At 39.4% G+C, this 20,558-nt stretch overlaps 1 non-coding gene across 1 annotated transcript; it reads left to right on the plus strand.

Annotated features, from left to right (window-relative positions):
• The first annotated feature begins 20,117 nt into the window (after positions 1-20,117).
• Positions 20,118-20,221, plus strand: LOC148576149 (small nucleolar RNA R71). Its single transcript, XR_015904279.1, has one exon. It is a non-coding gene; the product is annotated as a small nucleolar RNA R71 (small nucleolar RNA).
• Positions 20,222-20,558: the final 337 nt, after the last annotated feature.

Below are 20,558 nucleotides of genomic sequence, written 5' to 3' on the forward strand. Positions count from 1 at the left end.
CAGATAAGCGTATAGAGATAATTTCGTTCCTCTGAATCTCTGCTTTCCCGCTGTCTTCATCCAATCAGTCTTACTCCTCTCCATGGCAAGCTTTCTGTAAGGGAATCACCGTTGTCAATGGCTACATCCCATCCTCTCTGTGAAAATGGTACAAATGCTCTGTCACGGCATGGCTAATCATCTGGAGGTTCTCGATCATGCTGGAATAGGATTCACCCTCCTTTTTGCGTCTGTCACTATGCCCAGCACTCGCGAGTTTGAAGTTCGTCACAGCCATCCCTTCTCAAATCCTACTCGAAATACCACAGACAAGGTTTAGACTTTCCGGATCTCAGGAATGGCCATCCATGGGTTCTAACTTATACCACAAAGATTCTAATATCTCGAACTCGGTCCTCTGTATTAGATATCTAAGAGATACTCATTCTAGCTTGTTTGCATGTAGAACAGAAGTGTTTGTCAAACACGCGTTCATAAGTGAGAATGATGATGAGCGTCACATAATCATCACATTCATCATGTTCTTGGGTGCGAATGGATATCTTAGAAGCGGAATAAGTTGAATTGAATAGAAAAACAGTAGTACTTTGCCTTAAATCATGAGGAACAGCAGAGCTCCACACCTTAATCTATGGAGTGCAGAAACTCTACCGTTGAAAAATATATAAGTGAAAGGTTCAGGCATGGCCGAGTGGCCAGCCCTCAAACGTGATCAATAGATCAAAAGATAATCCAAAGATGTCTAATACAATAGTAAAAAGTCCTATTTATACTAAACTAGTTACTAGGGTTTACAAAAGTAAGTAATTGATGCATAAATCCACTTCCGGGGCCCACTTGGTGTGTGCTTGGGCTGAGCTTGAAGTTTACACGTGGAGAGGTCATTCTTGGAGTTGAACGCCAAGTTGTAACGTGTTTTTGGCGTTCAACTCTGATTCGTGACGTGTTTCTGGCGTTTAACTCCAGACTACAGCATAGAACTGGCGTTCAACGCCCTTTTGCGTCGTCTAAACTCGGGCAAAGTATGGACTATTATATATTGCTGGAAAGTCCTGGATGTCTACTTTCCAACGCAATTGGAAGCACGCCATTTGGAGTTCTGTAGCCCCATAAAATCCACTTTGAGTGCAGGGAGGTCAGAATCCAACAGCATCAGCAGTCCTTCTTCAACCTCTGAATCTGATTTTTGCTCAAGTCCCTCAATTTCAGCCAGAAAATACCTGAAATCACAAATAAACACAAAAACTCATAGTAAAGTCCAGAAATGTGAATTTAACATAAAAACTAATAAAAACATCCCTAAAAGTAACTAGATCCTACTAAAAACATACTAAAAACAATGCCAAAAAGTGTATAAATTATCCGCTCATCAGACCTCAACATGAGCATGAGGAGATTCCTCACCATGAAATCCCTGAGATGCCTCAGGGGATGCACTTTTGGTGCACGAATTGTGAATCACACTTTTCACAACTCGTACCACTAACCAGCAAGTGCACTGGGTCGTCCAAGTAATACCTTACGTGAGTAAGGGTCGAATCCCACGGAGATTGTTGGTTTGAAGCAATCTATGGTTATCTTGTAAATCTTAGTCAGGAAGTCAATTATGTTTATCAATTGAATTGTGAGTAACCAGTAGAGCATGAATTAAAAGTTACTTGTTGTGTAGCAATGGAGAATGTGTTGGAGTTTTGGAGATGCTTTGTCTTTTGAATCTCTGTTTTCCTCTGTCTTCCTGTTCACGCACGCACGTCCTCCTATGGCAAGCTGTGTGTTGGTGGATCACCGTTGTCAATGGCTACCTTCCATCCTTCCAGTGAAAACTACGCTCACGCGCTCTGTCACAGCACGGCTAATCACCGGTTGGTTCTCGATTCGGTTGGAATAGGATTTACTATCCTTTTGCGTCTGTCACTAACGCCCAGCCTTCAGGAGTTTGAAGCTCGTCACAGTCATTCAATCCTTGAATCCTACTCGGAATACCACAGACAAGGTTTAGACTTTCCGGATTCTCATGAATGCTGCCATCAGTTCTAGCTTATACCACGAAGATTCTGATTAAGGAATCTAAGAGATACTCATTCAATCGTATATAGAACGGAGGTGGTTGTCAGGCACGCGTTCATGGTTTGAGGAAGGTGATGAGTGTCACAGATCATCACCTTCATCACAGTTAATCGCGAATGAACATCTTAGATAGAAACAAGCGTGTTTGAATGGAAAACAGAAATACTTGCATTAATTCATCGAGACACAGCAGAGCTCCTCACCCCCAACAATGTGGTTTAGAGACTCATGCCATCAGAGAATACAAAGTTTAGATCTGAAATGTCATGAGATACAAAATAAGTCTCTAAAAGTTGTTTAAATACTAAACCAATAGCCTAGGGTTACAAAATATGAGTGGACTATGATGGATGATGCAGAGATCCACTTCTGGGGCCCACTTGGTGTGCTGGGGCCCACTTGGTGTGTGCTGGGGCTGAGACTTTAAGCAATTCACGTGCAGAGGCCATTTGTGGAGTTGAACGCCAGTTTTTGTGCCAGTTTGGGCGTTCAACTCCAGTTTTTGATCCTTTTCTGGCGCTGGACGCCAGAATTGGGCAGAGGACTGGCGTTGAACGCCATTTTACGTCGTCTATTCTTGTGCAAAGTATGGACTATTATACATTTCTAGAAAGCCCTGGATGTCTACTTTTCAACGCAATTGGAAGCACGCCATTTCGAGTTCTGTAGCTCCATAAAATCCACTTTGAGTGCAGGAAGGTCAGAATCCAACAGCATCAGCAGTCCTTTTTCAGCCTGAATCAGATTTTTGCTCAGCTCCTTCAATTTCAGCCAGAAAAATACCTGAAATTACAGAAAAACACACAACTCATAGTAAAGTCCAGAAATATGAATTTTTCCTAAAAACTACTAGAAATAGACTAAAAACTAACTAAAACATACTCTAAACTATATGAAATTATCCCCAAAAAGCGTATAAAATATCCGCTCATCACAACACCAAACTTAAACTGTTGCTTGTCCTCAAGCAACTAGACAAATAAAATAGAAGACTAATAGGTTGAGAAGCAATAATATCTCAGAGTTTTTGATTGAAGCTCAGATCCTAATTAGATGAGCGGGACTAGTAGCTTTTTGCTTCTGAACAGTTTTGGCATCTCACTTTATCCATTGAAGCTCAGAGTGATTGGCATCTATAGGAACTCAGAATTCAGATAGTGTTATTGATTCTCTTAGTTCAGTGTGATGATTCTTGAACACAGCTTCTTTATGAGTCTTGGCCGTGGCCCTAAGCACTTTGTTTTCCAGTATTACCACCGGATACATAAATGCCACAGACACATAATTGGGTGAACCTTTTCAGATTGTGACTCAGCTTTGCTAAAGTCTCCAATTAGAGGTGTCCAGAGTTCTTAAGCACACTCTTCTTTTTGCTTTGGACCTTGACTTTAACCGCTCAGTCTCAAGTTTTCACTTGACACCTTCACGCCACAAGCACATGGTTAGGGACAGCTTGATTTAGCCGCTTAGGCCAGGATTTTATTCCTTTTTGGCCCTCCTATCCACTGATGCTCAAAGCCTTGGGATCCTTTTTATTACCCTTGCCTTTTGGTTTTAAGGGCTTTGGCTTTTTGCTCTTGCCTTTTGGTTTTAAGAGCTTTGGCTTTTTCTGCTTGCTTTCTCTTTTTTTTTTTTTTCTGCAAGCTTTGTTCTTTGCTGCTTTTTCTTGCTTCAAGAATCATTTTTATGATTTTTCAGATTCTCAATAACATGTCTCATGTTCATCATTCTTTCAAGAGCCAACATATTTAACAGTCTTAAACAACAAATTCTAAAGATATATGCACTGTTCAAGCATTCATTCAGAAGACAGAAAGCATTGCCACCACATTTAACTAATTAGAATTTCTCTTATTAAAACTCAAAATTTTATTGCTTCTTATTCAAAAGATCTACTACTTTATTCATGTTTGCTGATGATGAGAAAAATAAACTATAGCTTAATTGGAGATAAAATCAAAATAGATACTAATTACTACTATATGACTCCTAAGGTAAAATTAAAATAAGAACAGTTATCACAGAGTTAAGGCTAAGATTAGAACTCAACAACCTTGAGGTTTGGGAAGTGGATGTTCCTCTAGTCTGTGAGGTGCTTGGTCCTTCAAGAGAGAATTTCTGGCGCTTCAGTTCCTTTAAATCACGCCCTTGCTCCTCTTGGAGTGGGTTGTTTTCCTTTAGGGGCCATGATCTTAGTGATCACGGATAAGCACACCAAACTTAGAGCTTTGCTTGTCCTCAAGCAAAAGAAAAAGAAGGAGATGGGTAGAAGGAGAGCTCCTCCCCACCATCCTGGCGTTTGAACGCCCAAACACTGCCTGTTTTGGGCGTTCAACGCCCAAATGCTGCTCTCCTGGGCGTTTAACGCCTAGTTGTTGCCCTTTTCTGGCGTTGAACGCCAGATAGCTATCCTTACTGGCGTTCAGCGCCCACTGGATGCCCATTTTGGGCACTGAACGCCCAAAATGGCCTTTACTGGCGTTTTCTTGCCAGTAAGCTCCCTATCTCTGTTTTGTGTGTAGATTCCTTCTGTAACCCTGTAAACTTATGCAAATGATTCTTTACCTTAGTGTCAGTGAACTTTATATAAACAAATAAAAATAGGGCAAAATGCTTAGAGGATTGTTGCCCCATGGCTGGGTTGCCTCCCAGCAAGCGCTTCTTTATTGTCTTTAGCTGGACCTTGCTGAGCTTTTAATCTAGCTTCAGCCTTGAGCATTCTTGCTCAGTGTTGCCTTCAAGATAATGCTTGATTCTCTGTCCATTGACAATGAACTTCTTATCAGAATCAATATCTTGAAGCTCCACATAACCATATGGTGACACACTTGTAATCATGTATGGTCCCCTCCACCGGGATTTCAGTTTCCCGGGGAATAGCCTGAGTCTAGAGTTAAACAACAGGACTTTTTATCCTGGTTTAAATATTCTAGATGACAGCTTTCTGTCATGCCATTTTTTTTATTTTTCTTTATAAAGCTTGGCATTTTCGAAAGCTGTGAATCTGAATTCCTCTAGCTCATTTAGCTGGAGCAATCGTTTTTCTCCTGCTAATTTGGCATCTAAGTTTAGGAATCTGGTTGCCCAGTAGGCCTTATGTTCCAGTTCCACGGGCAAGTGGCATGCCTTACCATACACGAGTTGGTATGGAGAGGTCCCTATAGGGGTCTTGAATGTTGTTCTGTAAGCCCACAGAGCATCATCCAAGCTCCTTGCCCAATCCTTTCTACGGGTATTTACTGTCCGTTCCAGGATTCTCTTTAATTCTCTGTTAGAGACTTCAGCTTGCCCGTTGGTTTGTGGATGATATGGAGTGGCCACTTTGTGGCGAATTCCATACCGAACCATGGCAGAGTAAAGCTGTTTATTGCAGAAGTGAGTGCCCCCATCGCTGATTAACACTCTAGGGACACCAAACCTGCTAAAGATATGTTTCTGGAGGAACTTCAGCACTGTTTTAGTATCATTGGTGGGTGTGGCAATAGCCTCAACCCATTTTGATACATAGTCAACTGCCACCAGAATATAAGTGTTTGAGTATGATGGTGGGAAAGGTCCCATGAAGTCAATTCCCCATACATCAAACAACTCTATTTCCAAGATTCCTTGTTGAGGCATGGCGTAACCATGAGGCAGATTACCAGCTCTTTGGCAACTGTCACAATTACGTACAAACTCTCGGGAATCTTTATAGAGTGTGGGCCAATAGAAGCCACATTGGAGGACCTTGGTGGCTGTTCGCTCACCTCCGAAATGGCCTCCATATTGAGATCCATGGCAATGCCATAAGATTCTCTGTGCTTCCTCTCTGGGGACACACCTACGGATAATTCCGTCTGCACATCTCTTAAAGAGATAGGGCTCATCCCACAAGTAGTACTTTGCATCAGTAATTAGTTTCTTTTTTTGTATTCTATTGTACTCTTTGGGTATGAACCTTGCAGCTTTATAGTTTGCAATATCGGCAAACCATGGTGCTTCCTGAATGGCAAATAGATGCTCATCAGGGAATGTCTCAGAGATCTCAAGGAAGGGGAGGGACGTCCCTTCCACTGGCTCTATCCGGGACAGATGATCAGCCACTTGGTTCTCTGTCCCTTTTCTGTCTCTTATTTCTATATCAAACTCTTGCAGAAGCAATACCCATCTGATGAGCCTGGGTTTTGAATCCTGCTTGGTGAGTAGATATTTAAGAGCAGCATGGTCAGTATACACAATCACTTTTGATCCTACTAAGTATGATCTGAACTTGTCAATGGCGTAAACCACTGCAAGTAGTTCTTTTTCTGTGGTTGTGTAATTTTTCTGGGCATCATTTAGAACGCGACTGGCATAATAAATGACATGCAGAAGCTTGTCATGCCTCTGTCCCAATACTGCACCAATGGCATGATCACTGGCATCACACATTAACTCAAATGGCAATGTCCAGTCTGGTGCAGAAATGACTGGTGCTGTGACCAGCTTAGCTTTCAGCGTTTCAAACGCCTGCAGGCATGCTGTGTCAAACACAAATGGCGTGTCAGCAGCTAGCAGGTTGCTTAGAGGTTTTGCGATTTTTGAAAAATCCTTTATAAACCTCCTATAGAATCCTGCATGCCCCAGAAAGCTTCTGATTGCCTTAACATTGGCAGGTGGTGGTAATTTTTCAATTACCTCTATTTTTGCTTGATCCACCTCTATTCCCTTGTTTGAGATTTTATGCTCAAGAACAATTCCTTCAGTCACCATGAAGTGACACTTTTCCCAGTTTAAAACTAGCTTGGTTTCTTGGCATCTTTTCAGAACAAGTTTTAGGTGATCAAGACAGGAGCTGAATGAGTCTCCATATACTGAGAAGTCATCCATGAAGACCTCCAGAAATTTTTCCACCATATCAGAGAAAATAGAGAGCATGCATCTCTGGAAGGTTGCAGGTGCATTGCATAGCCCAAAGGGCATCCTTCTGTAAGCAAACACTCCGGATGGACATGTGAATGCTGTTTTCTCTTGATCCTGGGGATCTACTGCAATCTGGTTATAGCCTGAGTAGCCATCCAAAAAGCAGTAATAATCATGACCTGCTAGTCTCTCTAGCATCTGGTCTATGAATGGTAAAGGAAAATGATCCTTTCTGGTGGCTGTATTGAGCCTTCTGTAGTCAATACACATGTGCCACCCTGTAACTGTTCTTGTAGGAACTAGTTCATTTTTTTCATTATGAATCACTGTCATGCCTCCCTTTTTTGGGACGACTTGAACAGGGCTCACCCAGGGGCTATCAGAAATGGGATAAATAATCCCAGCCTCTAGTAATTTGGTGACCTCTTTCTGCACCACTTCCTTCATGGCTGGATTTAGCCGCCTCTGTGGTTGAACCACTAGTTTGGCATTATCCTCCAATAGGATTTTGTGCATGCATCTAGCTGGGCTTATGCCCTTAAGGTCACCTATGGACCACCCAAGAGCTGTCTTGTGTGTCCTTAGCACTTGAATAAGTGCTTCCTCTTCCTGTGAATTTAAAGCAGAGCTTATGATCACTGGAAAAGTGTCACCTTCTCCTAGAAATGCATATTTCAAGGATGGTGGCAGTGGCTTGAGCTCTGGTTTAGGGGGTTTTTCCTCTTTCAGAAGAAAGTTCAGAGGCTCTTTCATGTCCCCTGAATCCTCCAAATCAGGCTGAACATCTTTAAAGATGTTTTCCAACTCTGATTCGAGACTCTCAGCCATGTTGATCTCTTCTACCAAAGAGTCAATAAGGTCAACTTTCATGCAGTCTGTTGATGTGTCTGGATGCTGTATGGCTTTGACAGCGTTCAACTTGAACTCGTCATCGTTGACTCTCAGGGTTATTTCCCCCTGCTGGACGTCAATGAGGGATCGTCCAGTTGCTAGGAAGGGTCTTCCTAGAATGAGAGTAGCACTCTTGTGCTCCTCCATTTCCAGCACAACAAAGTCAGTGGGAAAGGCGAATGGCCCAACTCTGACAATCATGTCCTCAATCACGCCTGATGGGTATTTAGTGGAACCATCAGCAAGTTGGAGACATATCCGGGTTGGTTTAACTTCTTCAGTTAAGCCAAGCTTCCTGATAGTGGATGCAGGTATCAGGTTGATGCTCGCCCCAAGATCGCATAGAGCTGTCTTGGTGCAATCACCTTCTAATATGCATGGTATCAGAAAACTCCCAGGGTCTTTAAGCTTTTCAGGAAAGCTTTTCAGAATGACTGCACTGCATTCTTCAATGAGGAGAACTCTTTCTGTTTCTCTCCACTCCTTTTTATGACTCAAGATCTCTTTCATGAACTTGGCATAATGGAATCTTTATTTCAAGAGTCCTTAGATAATCTGCAAAGCGAGCAAATTACTTATCCTGCTCCTCTTTCCGGAGTTTTTGAGGATAAGGTATCTTGGCTTTATATTCCTCAACCTTAGTGGTTAAAGAAGCCTTTTTAGAGGGGTTGTTATCAGCACTTGTGTGTGTCTGATCCCTCACTGGCAATTGAATGCCAGAGTCAGAAGCTGGAGTGACGTTAGATGCCAGCTCACTGTCTGTTCCTGGCGCCTGAACGCCAGAAATGTGCCCCTGTTGGGCGTTCAACGCTGGATTCTGCCCCATTTGGGCGTTCAACGCCAGATTCTTGCCCATTTCTGGCGTTGAACGCCAATCCTGCCTTGTTTCTGGCGCTGAACGCCAATCCTGCCTTGTTTCTGGCGCTGAACGCCAGTTTTGGGCATGGTCTGGGCGTTCAGCGCCAGCCTTCCACCCATTTTCTGGCGTTTTAGTGCCAGAATTATTTTTCCCTGAGCTCTTACTGTCCTCAGGGGAATCTTTGGTGGGTTGCTCATTTCTTGAATTTTTGATGCCTTGAGGTGGGGTATTTAATGTTTTCCCACTTCTTAATTGAACTGCTTGGCATTCTTCTGCTATTTGCTTTGATAGCTGCTGCTTTGTTTGCTTAAACTGTTCTTCCATATGTATATTAGCTATCCTTGTCTCCTGTAACCTGTCTTTGAATTCAGCTAGCTGCTTTGTTAGAAAATCTAATTGCTGATTGAATTCAGCAGCTTGTTTTACAGTACTGAATTCAGCAGTTACTGTTTTAACCTCTTCATTCATGGAAGGGTTGCTGCTTAGATACAGATGCTGATTCCTGGCAACTGTATCAATGAGCTCTTGAGCTTCTTCAATTTTCTTTCTCATATGGATAGATCCACCAGCTGAGTAATCTAAAGACATCTGAGCTCCTTCTGCAAGCCCATAGTAGAAGATGTCTAACTGAACCCACTCTGAAAACATTTTAGAGGGGCATTTTCGTAGCATCTCTCTGTATCTCTCCCAGGCATCATAAAGAGATTCATTATCTCCTTGTTTAAAGCCTTGGATGTCCAGCCTTAGCTGTGTCATCCTTTTTGGAGGGAAATATTGATTCAGGAATTTTTCTGTCAGCTGTTTCCATGTCCTTATGCTGGCCTTAGGTTGGTTATTCAACCACCTTTTAGCTTGATCTTTCACAGCAAATGGAAACAGTAATAGTCTGTAGACATCCTGATCTATTTCTTTATCATGTACTGTGTCAGCAATCTGTAGAAACTGTGCCAGAAACTCTGTAGGTTCTTCCTGTGGAAGACCGGAATACTGGCAACTTTGCTGCACCATGATAATGAGCTGAGGATTCAACTCAAAGCTACTAACTCCAATGGAGGGTATGCATATGCTACTCCCATATGAAGCAGTAGAGGGGTTAGAATATGACCCCAAAGTCCTCCTGGACTGTCCATCTCCACTTATGTCCATGATGGATATATGGATATAACTTGGACTGATTTATCTTTTTATTTATTTTATTTTATAAGAAGTAAATACTTAAATAAAATAAAATAACTAAAAAAAATTTGAATTTTGAAATAAATTTTTTTTTTCGTAAAAATAAAAATTAATTAGTTAATAAAAAAAGAAATTTTTGAAAAAGGGGGAAGATATTTTCAAAAATTAGAGAGACAGAGAGTTAGTTAGGTAGTTTTGAAAAAGTTAAGAAACAAACAAAAAGTTGGTTAGTTAGTTGAAACAAATTTTGAAAAGATAAGAAGTTAGGAAGTTAGAAAAGATATATTGAAAAAGATAAGATGAGAAGATATTTTTGAATCTAGTGAGGAGAGAGAAAAACAATAAGATAGTACAAGATTTAAAAATTTTTAGATCTAATGCTCCTTGTTTTTGAAAATTTTGGAGGGAAAACACCAAGGAACACCAAACTTAAAAATTTTAAGATCAAGATACAAGAAAACTCAAGAACACTTTGAAGACTCACAAGAACACAAGAACATGAAGGAAGAACACCAAACTTAAAATTTTTTGAAAACCAAACCAAAATTTTCGAAAATCAAAGGGAAAGCAACAAGAAAACACCAAACTTAAAGTTTGGCACAAGATTTAATAGAAAAAATATTTTTGAAAAAGAAGGTTTTGAAAAGAGTATAAAAGATTCTAACCCAATTACCAAGAACACAGATTAACGCTCTAGCCAAATGAGTTATGGGACCTTAGGATGAAATTTTAAGAAAGATTATTTTTGAAAACACCAAACTTAAAGTTTGGCACAGGATTTAATAGAAAAATTATTTTTGAAAAAGGTTTTTTAAAAAATATGATAGCCAATTATCATGAACATAAACACCACGTTCTAAATAACTGAGCTATAAGTTAAAAGTATTTTAACAAGGGATAAATAATAAAAGACTCTAAACCAAAAAAGAAAGATTTTTCCTAATCTAAGCAACAAAATAATCCGTCAGTTGTTCAAACACAAACAATCCCCGGCAACGGCGCCAAAAACTTGGTGCACGAATTGTGAATCACACTTTTCACAACTCGTACCACTAACCAGCAAGTGCACTGGGTCGTCCAAGTAATACCTTACGTGAGTAAGGGTCGAATCCCACGGAGATTGTTGGTTTGAAGCAATCTATGGTTATCTTGTAAATCTTAGTCAGGAAGTCAATTATGTTTATCAATTGAATTGTGAGTAACCAGTAGAGCATGAATTAAAAGTTACTTGTTGTGTAGCAATGGAGAATGTGTTGGAGTTTTGGAGATGCTTTGTCTTTTGAATCTCTGTTTTCCTCTGTCTTCCTGTTCACGCACGCACGTCCTCCTATGGCAAGCTGTGTGTTGGTGGATCACCGTTGTCAATGGCTACCTTCCATCCTTCCAGTGAAAACTACGCTCACGCGCTCTGTCACAGCACGGCTAATCACCGGTTGGTTCTCGATTCGGTTGGAATAGGATTTACTATCCTTTTGCGTCTGTCACTAACGCCCAGCCTTCAGGAGTTTGAAGCTCGTCACAGTCATTCAATCCTTGAATCCTACTCGGAATACCACAGACAAGGTTTAGACTTTCCGGATTCTCATGAATGCTGCCATCAGTTCTAGCTTATACCACGAAGATTCTGATTAAGGAATCTAAGAGATACTCATTCAATCGTATATAGAACGGAGGTGGTTGTCAGGCACGCGTTCATGGTTTGAGGAAGGTGATGAGTGTCACAGATCATCACCTTCATCACAGTTAATCGCGAATGAACATCTTAGATAGAAACAAGCGTGTTTGAATGGAAAACAGAAATACTTGCATTAATTCATCGAGACACAGCAGAGCTCCTCACCCCCAACAATGTGGTTTAGAGACTCATGCCGTCAGAGAATACAAAGTTTAGATCTGAAATGTCATGAGATACAAAATAAGTCTCTAAAAGTTGTTTAAATACTAAACCAATAGCCTAGGGTTACAAAATATGAGTGGACTATGATGGATGATGCAGAGATCCACTTCTGGGGCCTACTTGGTGTGCTGGGGCCCACTTGGTGTGTGCTGGGGCTGAGACTTTAAGCAATTCACGTGCAGAGGCCATTTGTGGAGTTGAACGCCAGTTTTTGTGCCAGTTTGGGCGTTCAACTCCAGTTTTTGATCCTTTTCTGGCGCTGGACGCCAGAATTGGGCAGAGGACTGGCGTTGAACGCCAGTTTACGTCGTCTATTCTTGTGCAAAGTATGGACTATTATATATTGCTGGAAAGCCCTGGATGTCTACTTTTCAACGCAATTGGAAGCACGCCATTTTGAGTTCTGTAGCTCCAGAAAATCCACTTTGAGTGCAGGAAGGTCAGAATCCAACAGCATCAGCAGTCCTTTTTCAGCCTGAATCAGATTTTTGCTCAACTCCTTCAATTTCAGCCAGAAAAATACCTGAAATTACAGAAAAACACACAACTCATAGTAAAGTCCAGAAATATGAATTTTTCCTAAAAACTACTAGAAATAGACTAAAAACTAACTAAAACATACTCTAAACTATATGAAATTATCCCCAAAAAGCGTATAAAATATCCGCTCATCAACTTTCCTCCACAAAACTATTGGGAGCAAATCAACACCTCCCTAGGAGAATTAAGTTCCAATATGGGACAACTAAGGGTGGAGCACCAAGAGCATTCCATCATCCTCCATGAAATTAGAGAAGATCAAAGAGCTATGAGGGAGGAGCATCAAAGACAAGGAATAGACATAGAGGAGCTCAAGAGCACCATTGGTTCTTCAAGAAGAGGAAGACGCCACCGTCACTAAGGTGGACTCATTCCTTAATCTCCTTGTCTATTTATTTTCTGTTTTCGGTTTCCATGCTTCATGTTTAATTATGTTTATGTCTTTACTATATGATCATTAGTGTCTAAGTGTCTATGCCTTAAAGTTATGAATATGAATCCATTACCTCTCTTAAATGAAAACTGTTCTAAAAACAAAAGAACAAGAAGTACATGGTTTCGAATTCATCCTTGAAACTAGTTTAATTATTTTGATGTGGTGGCAATGCTTTTTGTTTTCTGAATGTATGCTTGAACAGTGCATATGTCTTTCGAAGTTGTTGTTTATGAATGTTAAATATGTTGGCTCTTGAAAGAATGATGACAAGGAGAATTGTTATTTGATAATCTGAAAAATCATAAAAATGATTGTTGAAGCAAGAAAAAGCAGTGAATACAAAAGCTTGCAGAAAAAAATAAAAAAATAAAAATAGCGAAAAAAAAAGAGAAAGAAAAAGAAAAAGCAAGCAGAAAAAAGCCAAAAGCTCTTTAAACCAAAAGGCAAGAGCAAAAAGCCAATAGCCCTTAAAACCAAAAGGCAAGGGTAAATAAAAAGGATGCAAGGCTTTGAGCATCAGTGGATAGGAGGGCCTAATGGAATAAAATCCTGGCCTAAGCGGCTAAACCAAGCTGTCCCTAACCATGTGCTTGTGGCGTGAAGGTGTCAAGTGAAAACTTGAGACTGAGCGGTTAAAGTCAAGGTCCAAAGCAAAAAAAGAGTGTGCTTAAGAACCCTGGACACCTCTAATTGGGGACTTTAGCAAAGGTGAGTCACAATCTAAAAAGGTTCATCCAGTTATGTGTCTGTGGCATTTATGTATCCGGTGGTAATACTGGAAAACAAAGTGCTTAGGGCCACGGCCAAGACTCATAAAGTAGCTGTGTTCAAGAATCAACATACTGAACTAGGAGAATCAATAACACTATCTGAACTTTGAGTTCCTATAGATGCCAATCATTCTGAACTTCAATGGATAAAGCGAGATGCCAAAACTATTCAAGAGGCAAAAAGCTACAAGTCCCACTCATCTGATTGGAGCTAAGTTTCATTGATATTTTGGAATCTATAGTATATTCTCTTCTTTTTATCCTATTTGATTTTCAATTTCTTGGGGATAAGCAACAATTTAAGTTTGGTGTTGTGATGAGCGGATAATTTATACGCTTTTTGGCATTGTTTTTATATAGTTTTTAGTATGATTTAGTTAGTTTTTAGAATATTTTTATTAGTTTTTAATTAAAATTGACATTTCTGGACTTTACTATGAGTTTGTGTGTTTTTCTATGATTTCAGGTATTTTCTGGCTGAAATTGAGGGACTTGAGCAAAAATCAGATTCAGAGGTTGAAGAAGGACTGCAGATGCTGCTGGATTCTGACCTCCCTGCACTCAAAGAGGATTTTCTAGATCTACAAAACTCCAAATGGTGCACTCTCAACTGCGTTGGAAAGTAGACATCCAGGGCTTTCAAGCAATATATAATAGTCCATACTTTGCTCGAGTTTAGACGATGCAAACTGGCGTTCAACGCCAGTTCCATGCTGCATTCTAGAGTTAAACGCCAGAAACAGGTTGCAAAGTGGAGTTAAACACCAGAAACAGGTTACAAACTAGCGTTCAACTCCAAGAGAAGCCTCTACACGTGTAAAGCTCAATACTCAGCCCAAGCACACACCAAGTGGGCCCCAGAGGTGGATTACTGCATCATTTACTCATTTCTGTAAACCCTAGTAACTAGTTTAGTATAAATAGGACTTTTTACTATCTTCGGATCATCTTTGATCAGTTTTATGCTATCTTAGACCTTTATGGGGGCTGGCATTCAGCCTTGCCTGGACCTCCATCACTTATATATTTTCAACGGTAGAGTTTCTACACACCATAGATTAAGGTGTGGAGCTCTGCTGTTCCTCATGAATTAATACAAAGTACTACTGTTTTTCTATTCAATTCAAGCTTATTCCTTCTCTAAGATATCCACTCGCACCCAAGAACATGATGAATGTGATGATTATGTGACGCTCATCATCATTCTCACTTATGAACGCGTGCCTGACAAACACTTTCGTTCTACATGTAAACAAGCTATAATGAGTATCTCTTAGATATCTAATACAGGGGACCGAGTTCGAGATATTAGAATCTTCATGGTATAAGTTAGAACCCATGGATGGCCATTCCTGAGATCCGGAAAGTCTAAACCTTGTCTGTGGTATTTCGAGTAGGATCTGGGAAGGGATGGCTGTGACGAGCTTCAAACTCGCGAGTGCTGGGCGTAGTGACAGACACAAAAGGATAGTAAATCCTATTCCAGTATGATCGAGAACCGACAGATGATTAGCCATGCAGTGACAACGCATTGGACCATTTTCACAGAGAGGATGGGATGTAGCCATTGACAATGGTGATGCCCTACATAAAGCTTGCCATGGAAAGGGGTAGGAATGGTTGGATGAAGACAGCAGGAAAGCAGAGGTTTAGAGGAACGAAAGCATCTCTATACGCTTATCTGAAATTCTCACTAATGAATTACATAAGTATCTCTATCCTAGTTATGTTTTATTTATCTTTTAATTATTAAAACTCTATATCCATTTGAATCTGCCTGACTGAGATTTACAAGGTGACCATAGCTTGCTTCAAGCAGACAATCTCCGTGGGATCGACCCTTACTCACGTAAGGTTTATTACTTGGACGACCCAGTGCACTTGCTGGTCAGTTGTGCGAAGTTGTGACAAAGAATTAAGATTATGAACGTGCGTATAAAGTTTTCAGCACCGTTACCAAGGAATGGAACCGTCACGATTTCTGCGCACCACTGGTGTTCAATACCTTCCCAGTCTCTCTAGACTCGGCCTCTACCTCAGTGGAAGGTATCAGTTTTAAACTTAAGCCAAGATCATATAGGGCTTTGTCAAAAATGATCTTTCCAGTAGTCTATAGGATCTAAAAGCTCCTTGGATTTGGCATCTTCCTTGGCAGCTCATGCTGAATTAGGATACTGTACTTCTTAGTAAGTATCTTTATTCCATCTCTCCTTAGGTTCTTCTTTTCAAATACCTCTGTAAAAGAGATATTGACTTACAGTTCCTTTAGGGCTGCTGGGGAATGAGCCAACTGCTCATCTTCCAGTTCTTTCTGCACGCCAAGGAAAGGTAGCTCTTGAGGATCTCTCACCTCTGCAAGGGCGTGCTCAATGGCAGTCTTAGGATCCTTGATTGCCTTAAGTCCCTCAGTAGTATGCTCTTGAGGTTTGGCCTCCTTGGTGAATACTACTGTCCCACCTTCTTTTAAGGTCTCCATGTCTAGAACTTCTATCCTAGCTGGGGTCTCCTCACAAGAGTATAAGTGCTGGTTGTTGGCAGCTATCTCAGTGAGCTCATCTACGTCTCCATGTGTCTCTATAAGGTCTAGAGAATCACCTGCAAAGTGATCTATTATTTCTCTAGCCATCTCAAAGATAGCTTCATAGAAGATGATCGTCTTGCCCCATCCAGACAACATATGGGGGGGCAATTTCTGAACATTAGCTTGTACCTCTCCCAAGCATCACGAAGAGACTCGCTCTCCTTCTGTCTGAAGGTCTGGACATCTGTCACTAGCTTTGCTAGTTTCTGTGAGGGAGAGAACTTGTTCATGAAATTGTTAACAACCTCATCCCAAGTGTTCACATTTCCTCTGTGTTCCATATGCCACCATTCATTTGCATGAACATTCAGAGGAAATGGGAAGAGTTTTAGTTTGGGGGCTTTAGAGTTCACTGCATTAACCTCTACAGTGTCACAAAATTGCAGAAAGTCAGAGATGAACTTACTGGGGTCTTCCTGTGGGTGTCCATAAAACTGGCACTTTTGCCATAATAGCATGATCTGGTCTATGTTGACCTTAAAGTCATCTGGGTCAATAGGAATATTAAATAAATACAAACTTTGAGGTCTCCTAATTTGAATATTCCCTTTTGGATTTATAGTGACTTCAGCGTTCCTGCATACATAAACAGGAAAAAGAAAACAAGAGAGAAGAAAATTGGGAGCTCTATGTCAAAGAATAGAGGACTCCCTGTGAGATGTGAAGAAAGAAGAAGATTATAGAAGTGAAAATGGAGGATGAAAGAGAACAAGAATACTGTGACAATAGGGGATAGGAGTAAAAAAGTTTAAATAGAAAAAGTAAATAAGAATTAAAATATTTTTATTTTTATTTATTTATCTAATTAATTTTTTAAAATAAGTCAATTAATTTAAAAATGATTTAAAATTTAAATGTTAAATTTTCGAAAATAGAATTGAGAGAGGGAGAATTAATTTTAAAAAATTGAGAGAGAAGGGAGTTAGTTAGGTGATTTTGAAAAAGAAGAGAGAGAAGAAGAAGAAGTATTTTCAAAAATTAAGGTAGAGGAGAGTTAGTTAGGTGGTTTTGAGAAAAGAAGAGAGAGAAGAAAGCGATATTTTTTCGAAAATTAAGGAAGAGATGAGTTAGTTACGAGGTTTTGAAAAATAAGAGAAAGGAGATAAGATATTAATTAAGAAAATATTTTTAATTAAAATAAAAATAAAAGGGAAGATAAGAAAAGATTTGAAATTAAAATTTGAAATTAGAAAAAGATAAGATAGAAATTTAAAATATTTTGAAAAAGATTGAATTTTAAAATTGGAAGTTAGAAAAGATAAGATAAGAAACTAAAAAGATAAGATTTTAAAATTTGATTTTGAAAAAGATATGATTTTAAAAATTGAAATTTGAAAAAGATATTTTTTTTATTTTTGAAAATATTTGATTTTTGAAAACTTGACAACTAAGATATGATAAGATAAAATTTTAAAATTGAAATCTGAATTTTTAAGTTAATTTTCAAAAATATTGGTTAAAAATTAGTTAGAAAAAGATATTTTTTATTTTTTAAATTTTATGATGAAAGACAAAAACACAAAAAAGACACAAGATTTAAAATTTTTAGATCTAGCACCCTTGTTTTTCGAAAATTTTGGGGGAACAACAGTTATCAAGAACATAAGCCAATGCCACAACCAATTGAGCAAGAAATTTAAAACCTTTGAAAACTTTTTAGGATTTTCGAAAAAAATAGAGATGAAGAAAATAAAAATAAAAATAAAAATTAAAGACTCAAAGACTCAAACCAAGAACACAAAAATTAAACAAAGAAAAGAAAAATATTTTTGAAAAAGTTTTTTAGAATTTTTCGAAAATTGAAGAAGAAGAAAACAAAAATAAAAGACTCAATAAAAATAAAATAATTTACTTGATCTAGGGAGCAAGAAAATCCAACAGTTTGTCTAAACTCAACAATCTCCGGCAACGGCGTCAAAAATTTGGTGCACGAATCCCCACACTTTCGTACAGCTGTACCAGCAAGTGCATTGGGTTGTCCAAGTAATACCTAAGCGAGTCAGGGTCGATCCCATGAGGATTGTGGTTTGAAGCAAGCTATGGTAATCTTGCAGGTCTTAGTCAGGTAGATCAGAAGGTTGTTGAATTAAGTATATGGAGTTGGATGAAGTATCATGAAAGTGTGAAAGGAATAAGTGATATGATTAGAGTTGAGAGTCGGAGTTGCTTTGTCTTTCTGAAGTAACTCTGGTACTACTGTCTTCTTTGCTTGTGAATGCTCTTCTTCAATGTCAGGCTGTATGTGATTGACACTGGTTTGAGCAGCTGCAAATACTCCTCCAGATCTGAACCCCAGGTTCAGTGTGGATCCATCTCTACTTGAGGGTGAAGTTCCTGCAGGCCATTTTCCTTAATGATCCTACTCAAAATGCCATAGACAAGGTTGGATCTTCCGGATCAGATAATGCTTCATCTTTGGGTTCTAGCCTCTACCACAGAGACCATAATTTCCCTGGAAATCGGCTGAACTGATGTCTCAAGAAGTCCCCAACGAAGTCGTCGATTTGCCGTCTGAGAGACGTATATTCAAGCTAGTGGTTCATCGTTGTCCGATGAAAGACGCACTCTAAACCCATGTAGTATGTGATAACCTTATGCCTGTTCAACGCATTCATATTGATGAAGAAGGAATATACATCTTTGAGATAGAGCAAACACGGATCGAAGAAGAAATAGTAATACTTTTATTAATTCATACGACTCAGCAGGGCTCCTCCCCTCAAGCTAGGAGGTTTAGAAACTCATACTGAAAGTAAAAACAATGGAAAAACGAAAATATGGCAGAATGGTGGTCAAAGTGTACAAATAACATGAATCTAGTCCCTTAAATACTAAACAAATGACTACTAAGGGTAAAACAGTCTTTTTAGTGCTAAAATCCACTTCTGGGGCCCACTTGGTGAGTGTTTGGGCTGAGCTTTGATGGGATCCACGTGCTATGAGGCTCCTTGGGCGTGGAACACCAGCTAGGGGGTCCTCTCTGGGCCTTTGGACGTTGGGCTCTGCTATTTGGGCGCTGGACTCCTGGAAGGGGGCAGGAAGCTGGCGTTGGACACTAATTTTGGGCTTTCTAATCTGAAGTAAGGTAGGGACTATTATATATTGCTGGAAAACTCTGGAAGTCAGCTTTCCATAGCCATTGAGAGAGCTCCATTTCGACTTCTGTAGTTCAAGAAAAAATCTTCCGAATGCAAGCAGGTTAGATCTAGACAGCATCTGCAGTGATTTCTCTATCTCTGACTCAGACTTCTGCTTCAGCTCCTCTATTTTAGCCAGAAAATATATAAAATTGCCCAAAAACACAAAACTCATAGTAGAATCTAAAAATGTGATTTTAACACTAAAACCTAGAAAAACTTAATAAAAACTAAATAAAAACTACTAAAAAGTATATGAAAACCATGTCGGAAAGTGTATAAAATATCCGCTCATCACTCAACAAGAACAAACACAAAAGACTCAAACTAAAAACAAAGATTAAAGAGGGAAAATAAAAATATTTTTGAAAAAGGTTTTTGATTTTTTCAAAAATTTGAAGAAGAAACTAAAAATTAAAATAAGACTCAAGACTCAAACCAAGAACACAAACAAAGACTCAAACAGAGAAAAGACAAATATTTCTTGAAAAAGGTTCAGGAAGAAGAAAACAAAAACTGAAAGATTCAAATAAAATCAAAGATCAAACAAAGAAAAGAAAAATAATTTTGAAAAAGCTTTTAATAATTTTGAAAAAGTTTTTAATCATATTGACTTGCTGAGTCAATATTTTGTTCTTAGCCAATATGGCATTCAGAGTATCAATCTCAAGAACTCCTTTCTTCTGAATTGTCCCATTATTTACAGGATTCCTTTCAGAAGTGTACATGAACTGGTTATTTGCAACTATTTCAATGAGTTCCTGGGCTTCTGCAGGCATCTTCTTCAGATGAAGAGATCCTCCAGCAGAGTGGTCCAATGACATCTTGGACAATTCAGACAGACCATCATAGAATATACATATGATGCTCCATTCAGAAAACATGTCAGAAGGACACCTTCTGATCAATTGCTTGTGTCTTTCCCAAGCTTCATAGAGGGATTCACCTTCCTTTTGTCTGAAGGTTTAGACTTCCACTCTAAGCTTACTCAATTTTTGAGGTGGAAAAAATTTGGCCAAGAAAGCATTGACCAACTTTCCCCAAGAGTCCAGGCTATCTTTAGGTTGTGAGTCCAACCATGTCCTAGCTCTGTCTCTTACAGCAAAGGAAAAAAGCATAAGTCTGTAGACCTCAGGATTAACCCCATTGGTCTTAACAGTGTTACAGATTTGCAAGAATTCAGCTAAAAATTGATGAGGATCTTCCAATGGAAGTCCATGAAACTTGCAATTCTGCTGCATCAGAGAAACTAATTGAGGCTTAAGCTCAAAGTTGTTTGCTCCAATTGCAGGAATTGAGATGCTCCTTCCACAGAAGTCAGAA

This window comes from Arachis ipaensis, chromosome B1, assembly GCF_059453495.1.
Source record: "Arachis ipaensis isolate K30076 ecotype BB chromosome B1, ASM5945349v1, whole genome shotgun sequence".
Taxonomy (NCBI): Eukaryota; Viridiplantae; Streptophyta; class Magnoliopsida; order Fabales; family Fabaceae; genus Arachis; species Arachis ipaensis.